At 36.7% G+C, this 27952-nt stretch overlaps 1 pseudogene; it reads right to left on the bottom strand.

Moving 5' to 3' along the window:
- Window positions 1–5267: 5267 nt before the first annotated feature.
- On the bottom strand, window positions 5268–5384 carry LOC120605427 (uncharacterized; annotated as a pseudogene).
- Window positions 5385–27952: the final 22568 nt, after the last annotated feature.

The raw sequence follows: 27952 nt of genomic DNA, 5'->3' as shown, positions 1-27952 counted from the left end.
TTTGTAACTGGAAATACCACTACTAATAACAATGCTATAAATAGAATGATGTCATTTGTTTCCAAAGACTTTGATATACTAGAGCGATGCGAAAATAATAAAAGTGAGATATTTCTTGGAAACTTTGGGAATAAGGTTAGGATTGTAATCCACGAGTTATCTCAGGACAAACGCTGCAGCCACAAGTGCCACAGGTAAGTATTCTCGAGGCAAACGGGAAATGGGTTAATTGATACCAGGAGAAAGCTAAGTGTCTACAGTGATCTTGTCTCTGTCTTACTGCTCTGTATGATAGGGAATTATCCTCGTTTTATGACAGAAAACTGAAGAAGCTGTAAGAAACTCAGAGTTGAGTTGGAATAGGAGCCCAGGGCAGTTAGAACCTCGAGTCTTCACTGCTGGGCTTTTTACCTGAATGAAAGACCTGTGCTACTGAGTATAGTGTATGCCTCTGCTTTTCCTCCAGGTGAACAAGTGCACTGTCAGTGCGCTTCTTGTCTTGCCCTATAATAAATTTCAGAATTGTTTTTAACCAAGAGGGTTTTAAGTAATTTACTAGGCACTGAGTGCTGTCCTAGAATTAACATGAAATTTGAAATCAGAGGGTTTAAATCGGTACTAGTTTACCATGTACAGTCTAACCTTGGGAAGCCACTTATCTCAGCTTGGTGTGCTCATAGCCAAAAAAAGGCCAGAGGTAATATGTATCTCAAGAGGACCAACCCAGCTAATGCATGGCAGTACTGTATCAATACTGAACACCATACAAATAATGATTTGAGTAACATTTTTGGTTAATTTTGGTTATGATCATTAACGGATGTGTTCTGAAAAATGGAATTAAGATTTTTTACAGCTAGAGTCAAATCCACCCTTAAAGTAGTCACTTCCTCTTTCATCCTGCATGAGGAGTAAATTTGCAGCTTCTTTTTTATATATGATTCTGTTTCTCTTTGTACAACACAGAAGAAGTAGAGTTCTTATTTGCAGCAGGAATCAAAATTGATTAAACTTGTTACCTCTTAGATTGAATTTGAGTAGACAGAAAATTAGTTCACTTTCTTATATGTGTAGGTGAAGAAACTGAGGCTGATGAAGTCACCCAGCAAGTTAGTGGTGGGGCTCTGGAGCCAGATTCCAGTACCACTGCTCCAGGGCAGTGCCTGTCCCACTGCTGTTTCACTTATGGGCCTAGTCTCATGCAGGCAATAGAGTAGCTCTTCATGGAAAGCCATAGGCCTTCAATGAAGTGTTGAGTAAATCTAAAAACTGACATAGAAAAACAAGACTTTTTCTAACTTCTAAACATTCTATAATTCTATCTAAAATGAAATTTCAAATTGGTTTGTATGAAGAAAATTTTCTATAATAAATGTATATAGGCCATTAGAAATGCAATATTGCTAAATGATTAATATTTGAGAAATTGAATTTGGTTAGATTTTGATCACCTAATGCAAAATTATCTAATAAAATTTTCTAATTTTCTAATATAAAAACAAATAATTGTTTATGGGGTTTATTAGCAATTTATCCATTTACAAAGATGCTTAGAAATGGTTTGTTATCTCCCCAAGTTTGTTTATTTTGCATAAGAAATTGCTTGATAAATATTTGTTTCCTTTATTGTATTTAAGCATCTTTTAGTTGCAAGCAACAGTAATTGACTATGCCTTAAGCACAGATGGAAAAGATAAGAGAAAGTCCCGAACCAGAGCAGCAATGAGGACAGGCGGCATGGCTTTCTCCTTGCAACACAGATGTGACTTGAGAAACAGTTTGGCCCCGGGGGAAACAGACCCAATTGGCATCAACTATGGCCAAAGGGGCAGATGGCACACTAGACGCTGAGTTACCGCAAGTCTGATTTGGACAGTAGAGCACTGTGTTTAGAGTAAACCTTTCCATTTTTAAAATCCTTGCTCTGCTAGATGCCATGTTTAAAATGGATAGTTATACTGCCACCATGGCAACCAGATTGGATCTGGCCTCATTCTTTCCCCTTCAGTTGAGGTGTGCGCAGGGAATGGAAATTAAGTTCTATATTTTAAGGTAAGTTAAAAGTAGGTGGTGGTGAGGATTTTAATTATTCCGTGGGCAATATACATGATTTTCAAAATGTTTTTGATTCTTTGCATTATTGATCTGCTCTATCCATAAACATGAAAAATTAAAAGTCGACTGACAAATACTTTCAGGGCACAAAAGTCTGCCATAAAATATCAGTCAACAGTGCTAATACATAAGGATCAAATTCCCTGGCATTTTTCACAGCTCATCATTCGATGTGAAAGGCTAAGAAGGAGCATTTCACCATGAATTTTGAAACTTTATAAACTGAAGAATGTCAACAATATTCAAAATTGGATTGAGCTACAGATAGGAAAGAAGAATAGAATGTGTGGAGACAATTATGAAACAGTTTGTGGAGTTTATTCATACTCTATATTTCAAAAATGATCTGAAATTTCAATGTAAAGTAAACACGTTATTATCATTAAGCTCTGACAGGACATATTGGGGTGGTGCAAATCTTAGATGAAGTTACAATTCTGCCATTGACTTTGCAGTGCAATCTAATTTTTGGAAAATATACAACACCTATATATACCATAGAAGAGCAAATTCGATCATATCAGCAAAAGTGGCAGGATTACTGTAATTTCTGAGGCTAATGTCTTGAAGCAAAATACATGGATGGATTTACTAATTTTACTTCCTCTCTTACTCCTATAAGGTTACTTTGTAGTATGACTCATGACAATTTTATATTTTTTTTAATATCTAGCATAGGGAAGAAGCTAATGAATGACATTTCCGGCTTCCTGGTGAAGTCACAACACTGGATGAATGACTGTGCCGTCATCAACAGCATTATGTTCCCCTTGTCTGTAATAGGGTAACTTGGACTCTTGTGACAGTTGAGGGTGCCAGGCCAACAGTCCTTACGTGCAGAAAAAGCAGCAGGTCAATCCTAGAAATAAAGACATGGGCAATAGGGCAATAAAATCAAATAAATACCATTAAGGGAACATATCAATGTATGGAAGCCATGAAGAGCTTCTGATCAATATTGTGGACTGAGATAGCTCCCAAATACTAAAAGAGGTGGATGAAATATGTGAGAGAGAAAAAGGTTTAAATACATACTCAAGAATAAACACAAGAAAGGAAATTCCCCAGGTATCAAAGCAGAGGAAATCGGAATAGTAAGCTGCTGCCCAAGTGGTGGGCAAGTGACTGAGGCCTGCACAATCAAAATGCGCCCCCTGCTGGCCACAATAATGAGTATATGAGTGGCCAAGCCCATCACGACTATCTTTCCTGGAAGGTGTTCCCCACTCCGGAGCTACCAGCACAATTACATTTTCTCCTTCCATTGTAGCTGCTAAACAGGATTTCTATTTGGGGCTTCTGGGGTTTGTCTTACACACCATGTGGAGAAAGCCTGCCAAATTGCCCCCAAAATCTGTGCCCGTTTACACTCCCACCAGCGGTATATGAGAATACTTACTTCCCTTTACCGACATTATTATTGTATATTTACCAAATGAATTTTTTCTATCTTGAGAAAAATATATAGTTGTATATTATATTAACTACTTAAATATTACACATTTATACATATTATATAATATATACATATTCTACATTTTACATATAAAGTATGTATTTAAATATAAATTGCACTTTGCTTGTTTCTGGTCGTTTTCATTAACTCTTCAGAAGTGGATTGGCCATTCGTATTTATTCTAAAATTACTCATTTTCTAATTGCTTTATGTACAAATATTTTCTCCCAATCTGTTTTTATTTTACATCTGTTTGTGGCATCTTTCGTTGTAAAGAAACTTTAAATTTTGAGATCGTCTCTGAACTTTTTTCTTTATTTGGAGTTCATATTTTGTTTAAGAAAACCTTTTCCAGTTGAAGATTATATCTCCTATATTCTTTACATTTAAAAAAAATCCTCCTTTATCCACCTGGAATTTATTTGGTATTTAGAGTAATGAATTATTGAAATTCCTTTAATATTATGGGCAAATAGGAATGATGCCATGTGGTATGAGGTGTAAAGATTAAAAAACAGAAACCTCATTTAAATGGAGTTGGGAGGGCCTGTAGGGGGAGCTCTCATGCCCTACCACTCATCATCAATTACTCCAAACAGGAAGAGATGTACTTTCCATCTCCAATAGGAATGTTTTTCTACTCTACTACTCCAGCAAGAAGAAAGAGGATCTTCTCCTCCTCCTCCCCACCACCGCCGCGATCACTCAGCCAATGAAAAACACTTTGAACTTCCAGTTTCCTCCACTGGATTCTTTGTTTACAACAGCCTCTCTGAACTCCCCCTTTCTTATATAAAAGAATGTTCTTCTTCTTTGTTCTCTGGACTTCCGAGTGAGTCACTGTTAGAATGCATGTCCTGAATTGCAATTCTTTATTGTTTCCAAATAAACCCATTTTGCTGGAGAAATATCTGGCTATTTGTTTAAGGTCAAAAGAAGGAATGTGGGCCTTGAAACCAGAAGTACCTGGCTTCAATCCCTGGTACTTTACAAGCTGTGTGACCTGTACGCAGTTTCTTCATCTCTCTGAAGTTCAAAATTTTCATTTGTAAAATCAGTAATAACACCTGCCCCTCAAGGTGTTAATATGAAGTTCAGATGAGCTAAGTATGTAAAAGTGCCTGAAAACTTAGTGTTATATGTTAACCCTCACCAAATATTTTCCCCAAACAGGTGGTCAGTTGTCTCAACCAAAAATTGAATAGTCTATTACTTTCTCATATGAAACAGCAACTCTATAATATACTAAATTTTTATGTACACATGGATGTCTCAGTTTCTACTGATTCATTTGTTTATTCTTAGGGGAAAAAAACTTCACTGGTTTTGTTGCAATAGCTTTGTAGTATTTTTACAAATATTTAACAGGCAAACATTCCCTTTGTTTCCATTAACTGTTTTAGATTAATTTGTAAAATACCTACATTATTTGCTTAGAGTATTTCCATGGCTGATAGTCAGCATTCCCGTTTAGAAGCTTTCTCTTACCTTTCTTCATGAGAGTCTTGTTTTGATTCTAATGAAAATGCTTTGAGTATTTCACATTATTTTGATGTTGACAGATATTTCTAGTAAGTACTATTTGTCAGGTATAGGAAAGTTCCTCCTATGATTTCTGGTATTTCCAGAAATTATTGTTGAATTTTGTCAGATACTTCTTATTTATTTATTTATTTAATTTTATTTAATTTTTTTACACCTACAGCACCTAGTCTTCCTAGGTGGTCCCCCATTCAAGTATAACCGGGCCGACCCTGCTTAGCTTCCGAGATCAGATGAGATCGGACACGTTCGGGGTGGCATGGCTGCAGACCAGATACTTCTTTTTCAAGTGGGACGCTGAGGTGGGAGCATCTAGCTACATGTGGATCTCTCCTTTTTTAAAATTTTGTAAATTTTCTAATTTTGAAAAAATCTTAGCATTGTTGAAATAAAGTCTTAATAGACATGATAGATTATTTTTTAACGCACTTCTGTATTTGATTTGATAATATTTTAGTATTTTCATATCTCTGAGATAAGGCTTTTTATTTAAACATAGTTATCCTGTACTCTTTGTGTGATAGTTCTGTAGTCTTTAAGTATTTTATTTTGCTGTTATTCTCAGTTGTAGTACATTGTTTCTTTTGTTTGTTTATTTGTTTACTTTTTACTGTGAAACAGCTAATCTCTTTAGAATTTTACCTGTAAGAATTCTTGAGGCCTTAGCTGAAGGTGAATTCCTCCATTGTGGTTTTTCTTTTTCTTCTACCAACTCACTAACAACCTGGAAACCAAGTTAAATTAAAATCCCAGCTTAGAGTTTTCCAAACCATATTACAACAAATGTAAGTTCACACACACAAACACAAATGAAAGCTGGCCTGTGCACCCTGCTTCATGTAGGACCAAGAGTGAGAAAGACAATTTAGCTGTCCTGTTCTGCATGGCAAATTTTTCATTTTAGCTTTAGGAGAATGGACTATGCTGGACTTTCCAACTGAGATGGGCTCTGAGCCAGAACCGCCAAGCAATGTTCCTCAGCCTTTGTGAAGCCTGAGAAAGGTCGGTAAACTCTGCCCAGGCCAAGTCTCCTCCCTACCCACTCTGTTCCTTTGACCCCACACAGGCCTCCAGGAAGAAGCCCAAAGGCTCTAGGCTTTGGCATATGGGGAGAAAAGACATTTTTGGCACTAACAAGGATTTATGCTTTCACTTAGGTTTTGGCTTTTGTGGATTTTTTTTTTTTTAATCTCGTGTCATCTCAGTAATGCATTTAAGAAATATTTTTTAACATATTAATCACTTTAATTTGAGGGCTGTTCAGGATATGTAGCTTGCCATACTGCTGGAAATAGTAGTCTTTTATCAGCCCCCTTCTGCCCATTAAACATTGAGTTTCTAGACACCAGAAACCACGATTGATTTATTTTTATGTTCTGGGATCTGGCACGCATTAGCGTAAGCACAGGAAATATTATTTGAATGAAACGCCAAAAACGAACATTTCAAGTTCAAGTAATTGGTTTGAAATTCTAAGTACAATCAAGGTAATATCCTTTCTGAAAACTCTTAAGGCTATAATTAAACACCACAATATGGATTAGAGAATTCCTTGGAAAGTTGGTTATCCACATGAACTTTTTGTTTTAGTCAAATTAACCGGGAAGTTGCCTGCTTATACTTTAATTCAAATTGCATGGATTTGATCCAATAGGATAGTAAGACATTTATGTTGTAGACGAATTGCACAATTGTAGGAATCAGATCGCAAAGGTTTAGGAAAATATTTTCAGCCTAAAAATTTTGCAGTTCCTGCTACTTTCCAATAATAATTCACATTCCCTCTTTGGTACTGACATTTGCCATGATCATTGGATTATTTTGTCAATACACATCTTCCTAATTCAGCATTCATTTCCTCAGTGAGCTTTTATGGTGTGTTATATGCACTGTGGTAAACACAAGTTACAAAGAAGGCATATTCCTGCCTCAGTGTTCTCCCAATCAGAGACTAATGTTAATAATTGCAATATAGGGTAAAAAATAAACAACAATGGAAGTATATCTTGGGCACGGCAGTAGCACAGAGGAGAAAGTGAGATACTCTGTTTTGGAGCTGCTGGGAAGTTTTCACTGAAAAACAGGCTGCTGTGTTGAAACTTGAATGAAGAGTAGTTTTTACCAGAGAAGGATGTAAGACCATGGAAGCAAGGTGTGAGTCCACTGGGCAGTAAGTGATATCTGGCCCAGGCTCCCCATTCAATGTCCCAAACTGCCATCCTGTCACAGACAAGGCTTCTTATTGCTCCTGTGTGCTCAGATCTTAATGATCCCCCACTCTCAATTTTTCTTGACTATTCTCCAGGACTATGTTCAGTGACACTTTCAAAGTGACATTTAACCAGCCTCCTGTCCTCACTCTTCCTAGATAACTTGGACATATCTAAATGCCACTGACCCCAATGCTCTTTCCTCTTTTTCTTTCTTAATATTCTACATAATTTTAATTTGTTCCTTGTCTAGCTCTCTCCTTACGAGAACTAAGTTGAGATTTAACATTTTAAATTAATGCAAACGCAAAGTGCCATCGTCTCTATGTAGAAATGTGACTGATAAAATATAATACAAACCAAGAGAAAACGCAACCAAAATATCTAGAACATATTCCTTTCCCTGCCTCTTCCATCCTTTCTTCAATTTGCATTTCTTATATTATACATAGAAATACAGGCTGCATATATTTTTCATTAATGCCGTTAGTATTTTAGTAGACTCCAAAGTTCAGTGTGATTCCCAGGAGCTGCCCCAAATTACACATTGCAGTGCAAAAAGAAAATACTAGAATACTTATAATTGTTTATATGTTATATATGTTATACATACATGTTGCTATATGTTATACATAATAAAACGAGATAGCAACCTTAAAAAATATATATATATATAAATATATATTTATATGTAAATTAATCTATTTTATATATGTGATTTATAAATATCATAGACTAGAGATCCATGCTCACATATTTGATGATGGGGTGAACAATGAAGACAGTTTGGAAGACACTAGTTTAATTCTTTTCTTAAGCAAAAATGCTTCTGGCTTTAAAGTATATTCTACCAGGCAGCTCCCCCTTTTCCTAATCTGCTGTCAGTTCTGCTAACATAGGACTTAAAGGGGAGAAAATCTGAATCATAAACACAGTCTTATCTTGCTAATGTTCCGTTCAGTGATAAGAGTTTTGCTATCTTTCTGAATTTGTATTCCAATGCGAAGAATTTCTGAGCCACTTTGTAAAGATGATGGTTTCTGGCAGGCAATGTGAGAGGTATTTTGAGAAAAGGCTTGAACTGGCAGTTCCTCCCTCAAATCACACTGTAGAAGTGCAGACTGAGGCAGATTTCAAGAGGTGGTAGAACCGAGGGTCTTTTCTGCCTACCAGACCTTAGGGGTGAGGCCTTTCTCTGTTTCACCTAACCACGTGCTTTTTTGATAACCTTATAAATGCCTACACTATTGTTTCATAGGTCCAGAGGTTTTAAAATGCGACTTCTACTTTAAATAAAAGTTTAAAACTGAAGAACACCACACACACACACAAACTAAAATAAAAACAAAGAAACAAAAAATAAGATTTAAAAAAGTTTAAACCATTTTAAAGCCCAGTTCTGTTCTTTGCCAATGCAGTGAGAAATGCAGTACAGCATTTTACAAGTTTAATTTCATTTAATTTCTTTATTATGCATACTTCATAATTCAAAATGAATTTCATGTCCCCTTCTATTATATATTCTAGTACTGGTAATCTAGATTTCTCACTTTATTTGAAAAGTAGTGTGACTGTGGGTTATAACGTATCTTTCGAAGTTCTGAAAAGGCTTAATAAAACTATTTCCATTATTTTTAAAATGTTTTTAAAACTGACTGTCAGCTTAACCCTGCTGTTTCATGGGAAAAGACATCTTGAAATCTTGGCCCTTTAATAATTTATGGTTTGAAATTTCTATCAAATTAAGAAAATTTAGCTCTTTAGTCCAGGTGCCTTTCTAAAACAAGTAATTCCAATACGTTTTTTGGTCTCTCCAACATAGCTTGAATGTTGCCAAGTTTTACTTAACAAGGGAATGTGGCCACCCAAGGCGCTGCACATAGACTTAGCAAACTCTAAGGCATATAAATATATGAGCACTGGGGGTCCCGCCCCCCTTACCCCTTCCACTCTTGTCTCCACGCCTACCCCTTGCAGACATCTATGGGGCACCTGCACGCCTTTGGGACTCTCTCTACTCTCCTCTTACCATTTCACTAGGTCCTTCTTTATAATGAAGTTGGTGCAGCTTACAGTTAAACAGTAGATATTTATCATGGCCTAACCTTAGGTATTCAACCCTAGGGTAGGAGTGAGGTATTCTCACAGTGGGGCTCTAGCACCAGCAAAGCTGGCTTAGCAGGCATGGTAACGAGCCAGGCTGTGAGTCCTCCATCAGAACCACTTAGTGGTTTTCTGTGGCAGTCAGCCTTCTGCAAAGAATTGTAACGCGAGTGTCTGAAATCACCTAAAGAAGCTGGATCTCCCCTACTTCCCAGCTGGTTTCCTTACGAAAGACTTGGTGTTTTAATCTGAAAATGAGGAGAATGAATAATAACACCTGCCATGCTTATTCTAATGGGGTTACTGTGAAAACCAAATGAAAAAAATGTGAACAAGCACACTTTGCAAATTATCAGGCTTATCATCTCAAGTTGTTATACATCAAGGCAGACGTCTTTCCCCAGCCACTTCTTCATCAAATCCTAACACTAGGTTACATGCGTGGCCTCAGGTCTTGGGCGGTTTTATGAAGCTGACTAACCCCAGGGCTCTTACTTCCTTACTCTCTCCTAGATCTTCCTGGTGCCCAGAGCAGGGAGTTCCAGGTTCATGGTCACTATGGTGGTATCCACCCAAACCTGCCTTTTCTGTATTGGCGCTCCACCACCCCTTTTTTACCTCCCCAAAACTCCCTCCTTCAGAAAAGCTTATCATTCTCAGTATCTTTTCCTTATGGTCTTACTTTCAGATTTTTCAACCAAAAAGATCATTAAAATGCAATGGATTTTTAGATCAGGGAGGAGATATCTTTGAATATAGGGGAGAGGATATGACCTTCCATTTTGTTGACCTTAAACAAATACACAGCCAGATGTTTCTCCAACAAAATGGGTTTATTTGGGAACTACGAAGAATTGCAATTCAGAATGTGCAGTCTAATGGCAAACCACGAAAGTTCAGAGAAAGGAGAGGAATGCTCTTTTATGGAGTTGGGAGAGGCTTTTGTAAATGAAGAGTCCCATAGAGGAAACTATTAGTCTGAAATAGTGACTTTTCATTGACTGAGTTATGGCAGTCTCCCATTAGCTGAGCCATTACTGGGCAAGAAAAAGATCTTTCCTTACTCTTGCTGAAGTAGTAAAATAGTATCATTTCCTGTTGGATGTGCAAGATATGTCAATAGTATTGAGTGACAGAGTGTGAGAGTTCCCTCTTCTAGCCTCCCAACTCCATTTTAAATGAGGTTTATATTTCTTAATTTTCACAATTTGAATATGGAGGAAGGATATGACCTTTCATTTGAATATGAGAGAAAGAGTGTGACCTTTCATTGCTTTCAAATAATGCTGCATCGGCTTTTTCAGGCCTTGGGTTTCAAACAGCTCAGGGTCTGCTGGATCCATCGTTAGCTAAATCCTATTTAGCTAGAATCCTATTTAGGATTTAGTTAGCTAAATCTTGGTTAGCTAAATCCTTTGCTAGAATTTTATTTTAACAAGATCAGGGAAACTTTCAAGTTATTTCCCTGAAGTCACCTTCTTCCAATAGGGGAATGGTAAATGGATATAATTGTGGTAAATGTATATAATTGGTAGAGAGGGCAATTTGCCATTGTGTTTCAGACCTTGAAGTTGTGCTTACTGATTGTCTGACATCGCTTTCAAAAGTTTTCTTAAGTAAATAAGCAGAGATGTCTGGAAAGATTTACATGTAAAGATATACATTGCTGTTTAGTCATAATTTATGTTACTACTTATAATTATTTTAAACAAAAGAAACAAACTAAATATTTAATAGTAGAAAAATGGTGCAAAAATTCATGCTTAACTGGACAGTGGGAATACTATGCAGCCATTGAGAATTTCTATTTGGAGAACACTTAATGATATGGAGAAGTGTACTTAATCTAAATTTTTTTAATGAACAAACAATATATAAACAAACACTTTTATTTCAAAATATCTTTGAATATAGCGGAGAGGATATGATGGAATTTTTAGTTTGTGCATCTCACTTTTCTCCTGAAGACCAATTGAAATGACAAAAAAAACCCATGAAAATAAAAATAGAAATTTAACTTTCATATGTAAACATTACCCTACAATGAAAAATGACTAGATGTGTGCAATGAATCACTGAAGTTCATGGCCCCTGTGAAAGGAATAAATATGGCAGAGAATTTGTACAGGCTCTAATTAACGTTCTCAGGGAAATTTGAGAAGATATTTTTCATTTTAAAATAGGAAGAAGTAACTATAAAAAAATAGCTACCACAAAATTTCAAACACAGTATGATTCAGCAATTCTACCTCCAGAAATTTATCCTATAGATATACATGTTGCAGTAGCTGTGCAATGACTATTAGAATTTGAACTGCATTTCAAATGGCAAATCAAATGGCATTTTGAATGGCTACGCCAATAGCATATTTGAAATAGCAAAAGATTTAATACAAGGTAAGTGTCCATACTTTGACATAACACAGTCATAATAACAAAAAGAACTTGGAGAGTCTTTGTTTACTGACAGGACGTTATCTCTAAGACATATTGCTAAATGAAAAAAAGCACACGTGAAACATTGTGTATTATTCTAAATGTATAAAAGTGTCTGTGGTGTTTGTGTGTATAATGGAAATGCATATGTGCAGAGAGAAGACTGCAAGTCTAGATATCAACAAGTAATTATTTATTTTATATTTTGGGTTGTAACCCAACACTACATTAATTAATTTAGTTTAATTAATTAATTAGTGTGTTGTTAATTTATTTATTTACTGTCATTATCTTGTTGCTCAAGCTTCGGCCTTTAGGAATACTTTCAGGTTGGCCCCTGTATCCCTTTGACATACTCCCATCTTTTTGTTTTTGAGCATGTCCTTGCTTTCTGACACCGCTAGGCTCATCTTGTTCTTTCCCAGCCCCAGCCCTAGAATCAATCATTCTCCTAAGGAGCCTGTTTCCCTTTATTGAAGAATGATATTTAGACACCAAGAACTGAGTGCTAGGTGTGCTTCTTGCTATTGGTTATCATTTTTTCTAGGCCCTCTTAGCCAATGAAGCTAAGAAATAGATGTATGTATATTAACCCATGTATATACATATATCTATAATTATTTCTGTATCTATATATCTGTATGTATAGTAAACTGAATATTAATCCATAATGATATAAAGAAATGATTGAATAAATAAATAAAGAGGGTAGAGGAGACAAATCTTCTTACAGAAAAATTCCAAATAATATATGTAGCTAACCACCATTCACCCCCCGCCCCCAAGGGGTAGAGCTTAATCCCTACCTCTCCCATTTGAGAATGAAAGTGGTCTTAGTGGCTTGCGTCCATAGACTAGAATCTGGAAATGGGAAAATGGTAACTTCACAGTGGAGAGGTCTGTGATACAGATTAACATGACCAGTGATAGGTCATGTTGACGTCATGCACTCCCGATATAATATGGGGAGAAAGAAGGGCACTCCACCTTCAGTATCCTTCCCCCAAAACCCATAACCCTAGTTTAAACACAATGAAAACATCAGAATAACCCAAATAAAGAGACACTCTCCATCATACCTGACCAGTGCCCTTCAAGTTGTCAAGGTCACGAAAGACAAGGAAAGACTAAAGAATTGCTGCAGACCAGAGGACACTGAGGAGATATGATGACTGAATCCCGGACTGGATTCTGACACAGAAAAAGGACATTTATCCCCAAATGGGCGAAATCCAAATAAAATCTGAAGCTTAGTTAATAGTAATGTATCAATGTTAATCTCTCAATTTTGACAAATGTACCATAGTTGTATAAGATGTAAACAACAGGGGAAGTTGGGGAGGAGTATATGGGACTCTCCTATCTTTGCAACTTTTCTTGTAAATCGAAAATTATTTCAAAATAAAAAAATGTTCAAAAAGTATAAATCTTTATTTCAGACTACACTAAATTAATAAGAAGAATTAAACAAGGTAAAGTATAGTGCTTTATAATTTTAATGAGAACAATATCCAATGAAGGTATAACTGTTATCAATATTAATGAATCAAAAACAGCATCTCTCTTCCCTTTCTCTTTGCTTAATGGCAAGGATTGGGCTGGTGTGACTAGTGCATTTGGTAGGACTGGGAGCTGAGAGAATTCAATGGCATAACCAGCAAGTTTGGCAGGGCTAGGCCAGGGAAGACATGAGTGTGGTTGGTCCAGCAGGCTCGGGGCCAAATAGATAGTCTGAATGGCCAGGAGGTTAGTCAAACAAGGAAAGTGAGCAAGTAAGTAAATGTATTGAGGATAATCAGAGTGAAATTCTAAACTCTTAGAGGATCACAAATATGAAAAGGGGAAAGTGTAAATAATCTTTGTTACACTGAAAAAGAGTTATGTCAATATGAACACATGGTTTTTAATATGTATAGATAGAGAAATCAATATAGATTGTGCGTGCCTGTGTGTGTATGTGTGTGTACACACATATGTTTCTAGTCTGTCCACTTAAAGGGTATAGAAGCAAGGACAGTCCAGTAGCAATGAGCCTATCTAGCTCAGAGAGATGCTGTTTTTGATTCATTAATATTGATAACAGTTATACCTTCATTGGATATTGTTCTGACACCATCCTCCACTGAATGGAACCAGGGCTTCCTGAGAAATGGCTGATTCCAGGCTGCACAGGGAAAATACAAGCTGAGCCTAAAATATCTTCTTGTGTCAGAAACTAAGGAAATGCCAAATATGTTGGGAACATGTCAAAATGACATAGGAGCCATCTTGAAAGAGCTTCTACATGCCAAATCTGAGCAGCACAGTAAATAAGAATAATGATACATATGACATATTGAATAAAATAAGAATTAGTGGATCTCTTCTAATGTAAATGAATAATACCGTAAATACCATAGAGTATCAACTAGTAGAAGTAGAATGAGTGGTGATCAACATTTGGCATTCGTCATGGGGATAATTCAAGCAAGAATTATCAGTGAGAAAGAGGATAAATACATAGTTTCTAAGTGACTACAAACAATTCCCTTTACAATGGAGAAACCTGGCATATACCATCTTAACCAAATGATAGAAGTTAACATCACTAGCAATGAAACAAATTGGCATTGCGTACCTCCTGCTAAGATGCACTGAGGAGAGCACTTTATATTCAGATGATGCATTTTTACTAAAAATGCATCATCTGAATATAATCATGAGGAAATATCAGACAAACCCAAGATTAGGGACATTCTGCAAGGTAACTGGGCTGTACTCTCTAAGACTACCAAGGTCATTAAAAGACAAGTAAAAACCAAGGAACTGGTCTAGGCTGAAGGAGACTGAGAAGATATGACAATTAAATGCAGTGTGTGTAGTTCAGATAGATTCTGCATCTACAAAGGACATTCTTGGGAAAACCCAGGCAATTCAAATGGAGTCTGTAGATCGGAAGGTAGAATTACATCAATACTGATCTCCAGATTTTGCTGGTTGTACTGTGCTTCTGTAGGAGAGTGACCTTATTTTTAGAAAATACTTTTAAGTATTTAGGGGTAATAGGACATTATGTGTGCAACTTACTTTCAAGTGATTCAGAAAATAATAATAATACAGATAGAGAATGTATGATATGGCAAATATGGTTAAATATTAATAAATTGGAGCATCGAGGTGAAGAACATGAGTATTCTTTTGTTTCTTATGACTTTACTATTCATTTGTAATCATTACAAAATAAAAGGTTAAAATTAATAAAATAGTTAAATAAAATAAAAATAGTTAAAGAACAAAACGTTAAAAAGTAAAATAGTTAAATAAAAATAATTTAAAATAAATAAAAATTAAAAATTAAATTTAAAAGTTTTTTAAAATATCAAATTTATAAGGTAAAACTTTAAGAAATGTAAGAAGAAATTGAAATACAACAGGATAAACTCACCTTTTATCCATGTGAGATCGAATGGACAGAAAAGTGAATTGGGATGAGGCAATCCTGGTTAGCATAGTTAATGAAGTAAGTCTAATCCTTATATGTCCAACTTTGTATCTTGAAAGAAAATATACCTTCTCTAGTGTATATTGAAGTCAAAAAATTTGATTATATTACTTATTAGTCCACAAAGATAACCTCAGTAGAATAAATCTAGTTGATTACTTCAGTGAGCAGATGTGGTTTTGAATAAATGGCCTTTAAGCTCAATTCTGTCAACCAGTTTGGGTTACTTAAACTTTTTTGGCCTTTAGAGTGTTTTGTCTCTGAAGTAATGGAGAGATGGATGGCCACATTTTTATCCAAAAGTCATTTTATTTTAAGCCACTTTTCAGATTTTCACTGGTATAAGATGTCAGGTTGCTCTCAGAGAAAATTCCACATTAAGTTCTATGCCTTTGTACTGGCAAATCAGATTGTCATTAGTTTTTTTCATTTGGGTATTGGTGTTTCTATTGTAGATATTCCTATTGTGGATGTTAGGAATATTTTAAAAAGTGTATTTGCTGGTTCTTTCCTCTTAAAATTTTTAAAATACAATATCTATAATATTTTTATAGGAAGCAAAAATCAAAAATCTACTTAGTCATTTTCTAGTTTTAATTGCCTACGAAAATAAATAAATGTATGTTGCTTTCATAACAAGAGAGAAACAATAAGTGTCCTATTTAAAGTTATTTTCTTAACCTTTTGTAAGTCCATCAGTTACAAGGTGAGTCTGTAGGAACCTCGAGGGACAAAGAGGGGAAATGATTTGAACGAGTTTCTTTAGTAAGTTTTGTAAGTGAGAAGATTTTTCTGGTAAGTGGTAGAGATCAAATGTGAGAGGTCAAAACTCCTGCTGCTCCTTCCATAGTCATGGTCTTTGCTGTTTCTGAAGGACGTGCTTACTTATTTCCTCCAGCGAGGGAGGCACTACGATGGGGGCCTGAGAGCAGGTGGGGAGGCCTCCACTATGTGCAAGTCCTCAGATGGACTACTGATTGTCTCAATCTTTCAAAATGGATTAAGGATCAATTGATCAATTAAAGATCAATTTACTCTTAGGGGAAAAGGTTAATAGAAATTTTAATGAAACATTTGACTTTGACAAGATTGGATCTCAATGGCTTTGAATTTTGAACCAAAGTCTTTTCCCTTAAGATCTTCGAATCTTAGGTTAGCAGCTGTCCAAACTTACAGATGGAAAAGCAGCCATGGGAGGCACTCTGCCTTGTTCCCTGGTGTCAGCAAATATATTGAACACTACAGAGAAAAACTGAATGGTCATGTACTCCTGGAAACCATAGGCAGACATTTCATACATAGTTATATCTTGAGACTTTCCAAAGGTCAGCTCCACAGGAAAATTTCATGAATGCTGGACTTAGCATAATGGCCCAGTCATGTTCAATGCTTATGTATTAATTCCCTCTCTCAGAAAATGTGGAGTTACGTAGTTGACCTGTTTTCTGCTCACATATCCTTGCTGGTGAGCCAAGAGAGCAGGGAGAAGGCCCTGGGAACGGCACAGCTTATTCCAGACATAGGCCACTGAGGCCTGTCAACACTCACACAACACCTACCACGCCTGCAAGCATGCCAGTGAGCGGCAGGGAACTAGACTCATCTTACTACCAGCTAGTTGGGCTCCTATTGCTGGAGGGGAAAAAAATTGTAAAAATTAGTCTCTCTCTCTCACTTTATTTTTTTTCATAATCTCCAATAACAGCATTTCCCTGTCACTCTGAAATTGCCTCCCTCTAGAATAACTGGGAGAAAGGAGGGCTCTCTCACCCACTCCTGAACTGGCTCTTACCCACGCCTGATTCGGCTCTATCATCCATGCTGACTTGACTCTCTCAGCTCTGTGCCCACAGGTGAGTGGGCTCTCTCATCCACACCCGAATCATCCACACCCAGGCTGGCTCTCTTTCCCATACCTGAGTGTATTCTCTCACCCACTGCTTGTTAAAGAGTCCTTGAACTATAGGTTGTGGACATTGGGGGGCTTCTAGTTTTGGAGAACATTGCAGAAATCTTGGCAGTGGCATAGCAGCGTCTACTTCTACTTTGGGCAGTTCAGCCTCCACAGTTGGCCTGGATCAGGAGCAGCAGCCCAAGGGAGTCAGGAATTTCAGTTAACATAGTTTTCCCGTGAGGTTTTAAAGGGGTTCAGGGGCTTTGGAGGCAAGCGAGGAAAGGCAGATGGTTAATGGCAGCCAAAAAAGGACAAAGGTATGAGGAGTAGAGTTAGAGACTCAATGGTGAGCCCTTGGGAGAGTATATTGATACCCTGGTTGGAAAGTAACTCTCTTCTTAAAGATGTGCTGAGTAGTGAGAAATCCTTGTGAGAAAGTAAGAGGCTTGGATAAAGGCAATCTTGTGGACGATTCCCCACAGTATGCCTGCTCTAAGGTGGTAGGAAAATCGAAGGTGTTCATGGTGAATATGTTGCCCCTGAATCCACTAAGAGGGTGGCGTGTGGTCACCGATGGGGATGATAATTTCCTTCCGTGCATTTTGAAGGTCTGCCCTTCTCCCAAAGCACATGAGCAACCTGGGATGAGTACAAGAGTGGGCAGTATGGTGGGGGTGGTGAGATACTGGTATCTGAGTAAAAATTGAGCTTATGCTTGAAGGAAGAGGGAAAGGCTGTTGTTGGTACATCCCCAGGGTCCACACCAAGGCAACCCTGCAGCCACAAAGAGGAGGCACTCCAAGAACAGACGGAACTGTCAGTTCAGAAATGGGTGTTGGAGGTATGGCACAAAATGCTTCAGGACAGTACTTAAACAGCATCATAATATGGTAGGAACCAAATTACCTCTAGGAGTGGAGTGGAGCAATGGTCTAAAGAGCAAACTGGCAACTTTTTAAAACTTAAAATATCCAATATTAATGAGAGTTCACTCAGATAAACGGGCCCTTTCAAAAAAAAAAGGTAAGTTGGTTTAAAAGTTTCTTTAGGAAAATTTCAGTACACATTTCAAAAGCCTAAAAATATTATCATCATTTGATTTAGCAACTCCATAATAGATATTTATCTAAAAATAATAATAGTCAATATTTATTAAGGGCCATAAGTGCCACTGTGAATATTTTATGTGTATTTGTTAATTAAATTTTTACAGCAACACTATAAGGTAGAAATTAGTAATATCCCTGTTTTCTGGTAAGGAAACAGAAGCACAGAGCAGCCAGAGAATTGGAAAGAAGCAATCCGTCAGGGTGCCTAATGCCATGGCTTTGAGTCCATCAAATTCTAGTAGAATTAGGAGTCTAGGAAGTAAGAGAATTTTGAGGCTCAAGCAAGCTGGGGCAGAGGGATGCATGAAGAGGAGGCTGGGGAGTTGGGTGTCACCAACCCATACTTATATCTGGCTGTGCACCAACACTTGGAAGGTGTGTGAGAAGGAGTTTGGTTGATTCAATCGCGGTGTGCCCTTGAACTGAAAGGAAATACAGACCGCCACTGTCAGATGTGATTCACGAGGTGCTTTCTGTTTCTTGTGGTTTAATCAGAGACAACATTTACACATAGAAGATTTTTTCCCCCAGAGGATTCATTAATCAAGTTGTCACTAAATTCTGTTGTTATTAATTGGGAGTTTTGTTTTGTTTGCTTTTTATTTGTAACCTTGCTTATAAGAATTAGTTTTTTGCTGCTTCTGACTTCTCAGAGAGCTCTAATTTTACAAAAAATATATATATATATATATATATATATATATATATATATATATATATATATATACTGGGTTTGCAGCAAAAGGGATTTTTAGTTAAGTAACTGGCTTATGGCCACCAGTTAGTTAATAGGCAGCGGGGGAACAGAAATCTTAAATTTGTATTATGTGTTATTCTCTGGCAGAATAATCTCTATTTAAAAAAGATGTTTTTCTTTAATAACATTTTAAGTTGTATGTTTGGATTTAGGATAATAGAGAGCTAACCTTAATAAGCCATTCATTTTGGGCAAAATAATAGGGAGAATTAAAAATATATATGACAAGTCATTTTGAACTCTCTGGGTTTATTTTCACCTCTTTTATTAATTCAGGGCAATGTTAGCCTGTTCCAGAGGTTCCCAAACTTTCTCAGTTCAGGGTACCCTTTCAGTGTAGTGGTCATTTTGATGATGCCCATTGGCCAAAAGAAATACTTAACAATTTAGTTTATTTAGTAGGAGCATCTAAACAACTTAGTAAATATAATACATACAAATCAAAATTAAAAAGATAAAATTTCATGCTGTCCTTAAATAACCACTATCTCTTGCTAATGGGCCAGCATATCTAGTGGTCACTGCAAAATTTCTCAGTCCTTGGACTCATTGGACACGGCACCCTCATTTCCTTTTCCACGTTGATTGCTTGGTTCTTGCTTTTTATCATAGCAGCTGAAGAAAACCCAGCTTCACAAAGGCACAACATCATCTAAAGGCATGTAGCTGAAATCTAATGTTGAAATAGTGAACTCCTTCAACCTATTAGTTCTTGGGAACATCGCTGGGTATCATAGAAAATATAAAGTATCCTGCAGCGTACTGGGGGTTTGCATTGCCCCCTGGGGTTCCTCAGTACAAAGTTTGGGAAACCACTGGAGCAAGCTGTTTTGCATTTGCAACCACCTCCTTAGGAAATGTACAGGCATGAAATTAGCCTGAGGAAGGCTCCTCATCCGTTGTTTTGTGACTATAAAAGATTTGTGACTGCAAAAAACTTCACTGTGGCAACAGAGGTCAATCAGAATTCTTTGTTTCTTTATTCATCCAAATGCTCATAACACAAATTAATTTGCTAGGTCTTCCTTCTTGGGTAAAGAATGCCAAGTAACAATGAAATGACTATTCTGACCTTAGCTACATTTTTCTGTATCCAGCCCCATACTGAAAATCAGGATCCAGTTTTCTCATTCTGAAGGCAGCTAGGGAAGGAGCCCTTTATTGAAGGCTGCTCAGGCTCAGTGACTCAATTTAACAATTAACCCCAACAGTGAGTACTGGACAAGCAGAAGGATTTTAGGACTCAAGGTCAGACACTGAGCATGAGAAGTCTTCCTTTCACCAACTGCAGGAACGTGACCGAATTCCTAAGCCTGATTGATACCATCGGGAAATTACCATGTGTTAAAGGAAATTGGACTCTATACAAAGCCTCATTCATATTTTTCCTGACTGAAGACCCAAATGGCCCCTGAGGGATTAAAATATTTGAGCATCTGTAGAAGATGGTCTACGTGAAAAAAATACCTGAATTCTTTGCCTGGGTTTTATAAAAGGAGATTCAGACGGATGGAGCTCACTCATATTCTCACTTCGGAAAAGAATGAATATTATTTAAATGACTTAAACTTTCAGTTGGCTATAAGTCTCTTTTAATCCATGTCTTTAATTTGAATTATTTATTATTGACAAGACTTCTGAGTCCTTTTCAATTTTTTAAATCCTTCCTCTGATCCCCAAATGCTCCTTGGTCTATGTATAAACATATTGGCTCCCCATCCCAAGTTATGAAGCGTTCACCAGTGTGAGAAAAAAAGAGATGGCATTGTTATATAAACATGTACAAAATCCTGTCTACAAATTCATACATTTATGGTGGTTCCCAAATGTAAGGTGATAAATATATTTCCATAAAATTGCATGTAATACATGATCCACAACACTGGGGAAGAAAGAGAGAGAAAAGAAAATATCTCCTTAAGTTAAACTCAAAGAGAACAGCCAATTATATACAGGTGGATTCTCACTAGCCTGTTTTTATTTATTCATTTATTTACTTACTTTCTAATGAGTGTGAGATGGTATATCATTATCATTTGAATTTGCATTTCCATAATGATTAGTGATATTAAGCATCTTTTTATTTGTTTATTAGCCATTTGTATATCTTTTTTGAGAAATGTCTATTCAAGTTCTTTGCCCAATTTTTAATCAGATTATTTGTTTGTTTTCTTGTTGTTTAAGAGTTCTCTAAATATTCTGGATATTAATCCATTATCGGAAATATGATTGGCAAATATTGTCCCCCCTTTCTGTGGGCTGCATTTTTATTCTGTTAATCACATTACATTTTTAGAATTTATTCATGTTTTTTGAGAAGATCATACAGATCAAATGTGAGATCTATGCATATTTTGAATAGATATACGCACATAAAGTTTATTATTTCAATGGCTGTAACAGCATTCCATCTAATGATTATATGGCAGTTTATTTATTCTTGCTTTCTATTACAACTGTGCTTGCACACATTTCTTTGTGTCAGTGTCAGTGTTGGTTAGAGTATATCTCAGTGAATTAATCACTAGATTTTATGACACATGCATTTATATTTTATTACAGACTGCTAACTCACTTTCCAAAATGGTTCTTCAAATTATACTCCACCAGCACCAGATGGGATTTCCAGCAGCTCAGGGGAGAGGAAACTGATGCTGTTGAATATGATAGTACTGATGAATATGAAAGTACTGTGACTATTATGTGTTGAGAGGCAGGAGAGTCTAATGTTTAAGAGTGAGGTTCTGACACCACTATGCCTGAGCTCAAATCTTGACTCTGCCAGTTACTAGATGTGTTACTATTATCTTTCTGCTTCATTAATGAATAGTATTTTATTATATTTATCCATTGTCCCATACATGGGCCTTTGGGTACCTTCCCATTTTTGCCTATTACAAATAAAGCTATTGTGAACATTCTAGCACACATCTTTTGGTGAACTCATGTATGCTTGTTAGGTATAAACCTAGAAACAATTTGTCATATGGTAGGCATTTGTTTAGTTTTGTAGACACTGCAAGGAACTTTCTCAGAGTCATTTTACCAACTTACATTCCAGTGACAGTGTATGAGAGTTCAAGTTGCTCTACATCCTTGCCAATACTTGGTAGTATTGTTAGTCTTTTTCAAGTTAGTGTTAGATTATCATATTTTTAAAGAATTGTTGGTACGGAAGCTTACAGGAAGAATCATTGCAGCAAAATGTTAGCAATGCTCACTAGCTCTTGCTCGGAGGAATGAGAATCTTAGGAAGTTGACTTTGAATATGTCTCATGCTCCTGGCAAGAGAGAGGCTTTACCAGATGGGAATGAGTGCCTGGGAAAATTGCATTTCTAACTGCGAATTAATAAATTGGCATCACTATTCTATACATCTGACTTATGAGCTTGGTTAACATGAGCTCCTCCTGAGAGATTAGTTGCCCCATAGTTTGTACCTGCATCGTGGGAAGAATCAATATTTATAGAAATCAGAATAGCAGTTGCCCCGGGGTGGAGTGGGTAATGGACTGGGATGCTGTGTGAGAGGAAATTCTTGTTGCTGAGAATGTTCTAGACTTTGACCTGGTGTACAAACATAGAAAAAACCATCGAGTTGTATACTTAAGATTAGTGTGCTCTCTACATTGTATTGTGTGAGTGTAGACCTCCATTTTTTTTTTTTTTAAAGAAACTTAGTTCTCTTCCCTTGATGGGCAAAGACCCCTTTCAGCATGGGCATCATAATTTCGACCAAATTATGTCCTGTGGCATTAGGATAGAATGGAGAATGCATTGTCAGATCTGTGTGAGACAGGAGATGGGTCTGGGAGAAAGGTTTAAGAGGAGTAAGCGACAGGCTGCAGACAGCATCAGGTTCCCCTCCCCTGGGCTGGTGGAAATCCCATCTAGTGCTAAGGGAAATTACAGGACCACGCATGGAGGGAAGAATATAAGCTTTTCTGTTTTCCGATATGTCAGCAGAAGGAACAGGTTAAGAAAAAGGTGTTAGCCTCAGATTTATAAGGCACCATGCTGAGTCTGCCAGTAAAAGAAAACCCTATTGCTCAGCCAGACTTTGAAAAATATTATTTGGTCCCTGAGTAAAAACAGATGTTATTTCCTGTTACAGAAACCAGCTATACATCTTCTGACCTCCACCAGCAGCAAGGTGCTCAAACCTCCCATATTTTTTTCTCCCTCCAGGATCAGATTCACAAGGCAAAAGCCCGTGAAAAGAATCCCAACTTCATCACCTTCTCTGTTGTTGCCTTGTGAAAAGCGGTCAGGAAAGAATTTTTTCCTCTTGAACTATATTTCATTAATGTTTCTCTTCTCCTCACCAGTACAGCTGGGCATGTAATGACCACGCCACCTAAGACTCCTGTTTTCATAGCAGGACTCCAGAGTGAGAAATTTCTTCAGAGAAGGACTTTCTTTTTCATTAGGTGCAGGGTTGGGCTGCTGGATGATTGTTTGATTGCTTCCTCAGCTCCCACTGATCTAATTTTTCCAGCTTTGGAAGGTGGCGTTTGCCTCCTCGCCCAGACAAACAATAATTTATGCTGGAAATACAGGTTGGCATATGCCAATTTAATACTTTCAGTCACCTGAAAAATCTTCTTGGCTAAATTGTAAAGCAGACAGTTTCTGTGGCTTCACTTTGTCTGTCCCTTCTTGCTTCTCTGTCCTTACAGCCCTCCTCTTTTTCCTGATGCCTTCTCTTCCCACCCCCACACTCCCACCTTCAGCTTGTGTGGGGTTCACACTGTCTTCCTTCCATTACATGGACTCAGTTACACCTTCTAAAGGGTTTTCATTCAGAATTGGATTTCTTTGACATCTTAATAAGCTGTACCATAATAAACCACCACAAGACAAATAATACTTGCTCTGTTTTGGCAGCTTGAGCTAATATTTTGCCTTTGATTTATGAGGAATTAGATCCAAGGTAGCTATTGGTCTTTTTAGATGTTGCTAAGGGCAAGCTGACCTCCAGCTGGCATCAAGAGGAAGCTCAGGCCTTGAGCTTGGCTGTCACACACGCCAGCAAAGAGTTCACAAGGGCCTCACAGGGTCTCCCTGGCTTTGCAAGCTGCCGAGAGAGAGAAAAGTAATGAAGAGAACATTCTCAATGAAGGGGTGGTTGAGAGGGAGTGCCTTTAGCATAGAGGACTCTCCAACCCTGGACTACAGACACAGTCTGTGCACTGACCTTTAGTTCATGCCCGGGCTCATGCCCAATAGATCTTTAGTGCTACTTTAAAGTAGTGAGCTACAAAGAGCAGCCCATATAGGAAAATCCACTGGAACATCAGTGTCCAGTAGAATGTACCACAATGAAGGAGATGTTCTATATCAGCTCTATGCAATATGGTAGCCTTTTCCTACTGAGCACTTGAAATATGGCTGGTGGAAATGCATAACTAAAATTGAATTTTATATACTTTCAATTAATTTATAGTATATTTAAAGAGCCAAATGAGGCTAAGCCTACTTTTTTGGACATTATAGTTTTGGAGAGTAGGAAGAAAATAATCTAGACTTCTATTGATATTTATTTTCATCTAAGAAGGAAAGAAACTAACCTTAACCAACATTTAATATTCAAAGTGACACTGGGACCCTAGCTGAGTTAGCCTCTTGGATGGTCACTGTCACATGAATGTGAAGGTACCCTAGCTGGGATTCCCCAGTCAGAGGTGACGATGAAGACTTAGTGGCTTTTTTTTTTTATTTTCCAGACTCTTATAACCCAGAATCTTATAACCCAGATTTGTCTATTTTACTGGACTTACAAGCGATCTGGTTTTAAGGAAAACTAATTCTAGCAAAGTAGAATATCGACTTAAAAAAGAATCCTGCACACATCACAGAATGACAATCAGGTTGATGAAACAAACCCAAGCAAACCACAAGATGGCAAAGATTGCTTCTACGCATAACACAAACTTCTGTTGGCCACTCTATAGGGAAAAAGGATGACAACAAACTCAAGTCTGACAAGGCCAAGAGACTCAAAATGATTAAGACTGTTTAAACTATGCATTTATACTCAAGATCATTAAAGATAACCGTCTTCTAAGTGTATGTCATGTTTTGAAATATTAGCTCATAATAGTATGAAATCATCAAGGTGAGCAAGACACTTAAGGATTAAATGCTTGAAAATGAAGACGAAATTTTACTATTTTTAAGATCCTCAATACAGTACATTATGAAATTTCACTAACTGTTTGACACGTTTCCAGAAGTCTCTTTTGAGTTTTTGAACTTAGCAATTTTAGTAGTCGAATACTATTAAAGAGCACTTCCAACTATGGTTCAAGTAGCTGAGACACAAAGAAAATAATAGGCAAATTCTTGATTCCTTTGTCATAAAATACTGTTGGAATGCATGTAGAAAACATTGCTAGAGACCGAAAGAAATAAGTTAGAACACATTACACAGTGTGGGAGTTTTGCTACACAGGTGGATAAAAGTATAGATGTGCCTTTTTTAACTTTTTATTTTAAAAAACTTCAGATTTACAGAAAAAAAATGCAAAATTAATACATAGTTCCCATATACCCTTCAATTAGTTTCCCTTAATGTTAACACTTACACAACCCCAGTACAATGATTGAAACCAGGAAACTAGCATTGACACATACTATTAACCAACCTTCAGATCTTATCCATATTTCCCGTTTTCCCACTGATGGCCTTTTCCTACCAGGATCCTACATTGCATTTAGTTCTGATGTCTCCTTAGACTTCTTCAGTCTGGGACTATTCCTCAGCCTTCCTTTGTCTTTCATGACTTTGACACTTTGGAGGAGCACTGGCCAGGTATATGTTAGGATGTCTCTCACTTTAAGTTTGCCTGATATTTTCTCAGGAAGGGATTGAAGTTCTGTGTCTTTCACAGGAATGCCACAGCAGTGATCTTGGGTCCTTCTCAGCTTCTCATCTCAGGGGCACATGAGATCGGTATCTCACTGCTGGCGATGTTAACCTTGATTTTCTGGTTAAGGTTCTGTCTGTCAGATTCCTCCTGTAAAGTTACTGTTGTTCCTTTTGTCATTATTAAGTATCTTGTGGGGAGACATTTTGAGACTGTGCACATATGTTGCTTCTAAACAAGGTGTACGTGTACCCAATGTGTCTTGATTCCTGGTATTTGCTGTATTCTGTTTCAAAAATTAAATTTGAAACAGATCTGCTTTCTCCTGTGTATCTAAAGAAAGAGGTGCCATTGAACATATATTCTTAACTCCAAGTAAATGACTTATTTATTAAAATAAAAAATTTTAATGGAAAAACTATAACTAATTTCACTGACTGAAGTAGGAAAGGAAAGGATGCGAGGTGAGGTTGCAGTTATGACAACACATGTGAAACTCATTCATTGTATGTGCATCAGTGAGTTACAAGTCACTCTCTTGTAGCCAGAAGTCCTCCCGAAGCTATAGGTATCATCAATGCAGTTATATTGATTTAGAAATGAAAATATAGAAGAATATAGTACTTTCTAATGAAGTAAGGAACGACCATGAAAATATTTTGCACACCGCAGCATTATTCTGGTTAAATTGTAGCAAGGTAATTAAAAGAATGTTGAACTTGAAGATGAATTATATAATTTTCCTTAACAAAGAAACAAAAAACATAGCTGTTCAAAATCTGGGATCTGTCATTAGGAAGCCAAATGGCTGTCAGAAAGATGCTTCTTAGCAGATGTTTCAAAAATAATAATAAATACTGTTAATTTGTACCTTCAAAATAAAGGTGATTTTGTAAAAATAAGAAACAGATAGCTTTTGAAAGAAACTTGAAACTTTTGAAAACAGATGGGCTGAAACTATTATTGTTGCCCAAAATAATGTGTGTCATCTATAAAAATGCTTCTGTCTGCATGCTTTAAAAAACAGACATCATTTTCTATCTTATTTAACAATCTTCCCAATAAAGGTGGGTTGTAATTCCATTTGCTAAAAAATGTTAATATGTCATGCTTTATGACTAATTTGCAAGAACAACTAATTGACATCAGGGAAAATGGAAATTTACTAGCTGAGTTTCAACAAAAAAATGTTCATATAATTGGTGGATAAAATAGAAAAATGAGTAACATGATTTACTGAGTCAATTATTTGTCACTATTTTGGATTCGTTCTTCTCTGAGGAGTACCTTTTACAAGTTGGATAGCTATTAACACCAAGTATCAAAATAAGCAACTCAAAATCAGACCTTCGAATGCCCTCTTAGAAAATATTAAACGAAGAGAATTAAAAGATTGAAGTGTGTTCAATCACATCACTCTCCACTAAAAATATATTTAAGGATAATAGTACTATTTTAGTGAGCACCAAAAGGTTTTCTGTACCATAAATAAATAAAATAACTCAAAATTACTTCAGAGTAGTATTTGTTTATTCTCTAACTCATCCTTTAAGCATTTTTATCACTATATATGTTTTACAATATAATATGTTAGCATGGTACTACTTACATATCATTTTGAAATATATATTTATGCATTAGGAGGGTTTGCTCAAATGTTTCAAATATGAGAATGTGAGATCAAAAATGTTCGTAGACCACTGCTATGAATCCAAAATCTGATTGTACTTCAGAGTGAATATTTTACCTGCACTATCTCATCTAATTCTCACAGCTTCTACTAAGAGGCAAGTCTTCTTAGTGAAGTAATAGTTAACTTGAATTATTAGTTCAGGAAACCTGAGATGGAGAGAAGGTGGTTTAAAAACATTAAGAAATTTGCCAGAACTGAAAGCAGGTCCTGGGTTTCTCCTACCACATGCGTCATTATGTCTCAGAATAGAAGCTGCCCTCAGGGCTTCAAGGTGTCTTCTAAAATGG

Source organism: Pteropus medius, unplaced genomic scaffold (assembly GCF_902729225.1).
Source record: "Pteropus medius unplaced genomic scaffold, Ma_sr-lr_union100, whole genome shotgun sequence".
Taxonomy (NCBI): Eukaryota; Metazoa; Chordata; class Mammalia; order Chiroptera; family Pteropodidae; genus Pteropus; species Pteropus medius.
This window is presented reverse-complemented; position numbering and strand designations above follow the sequence as displayed.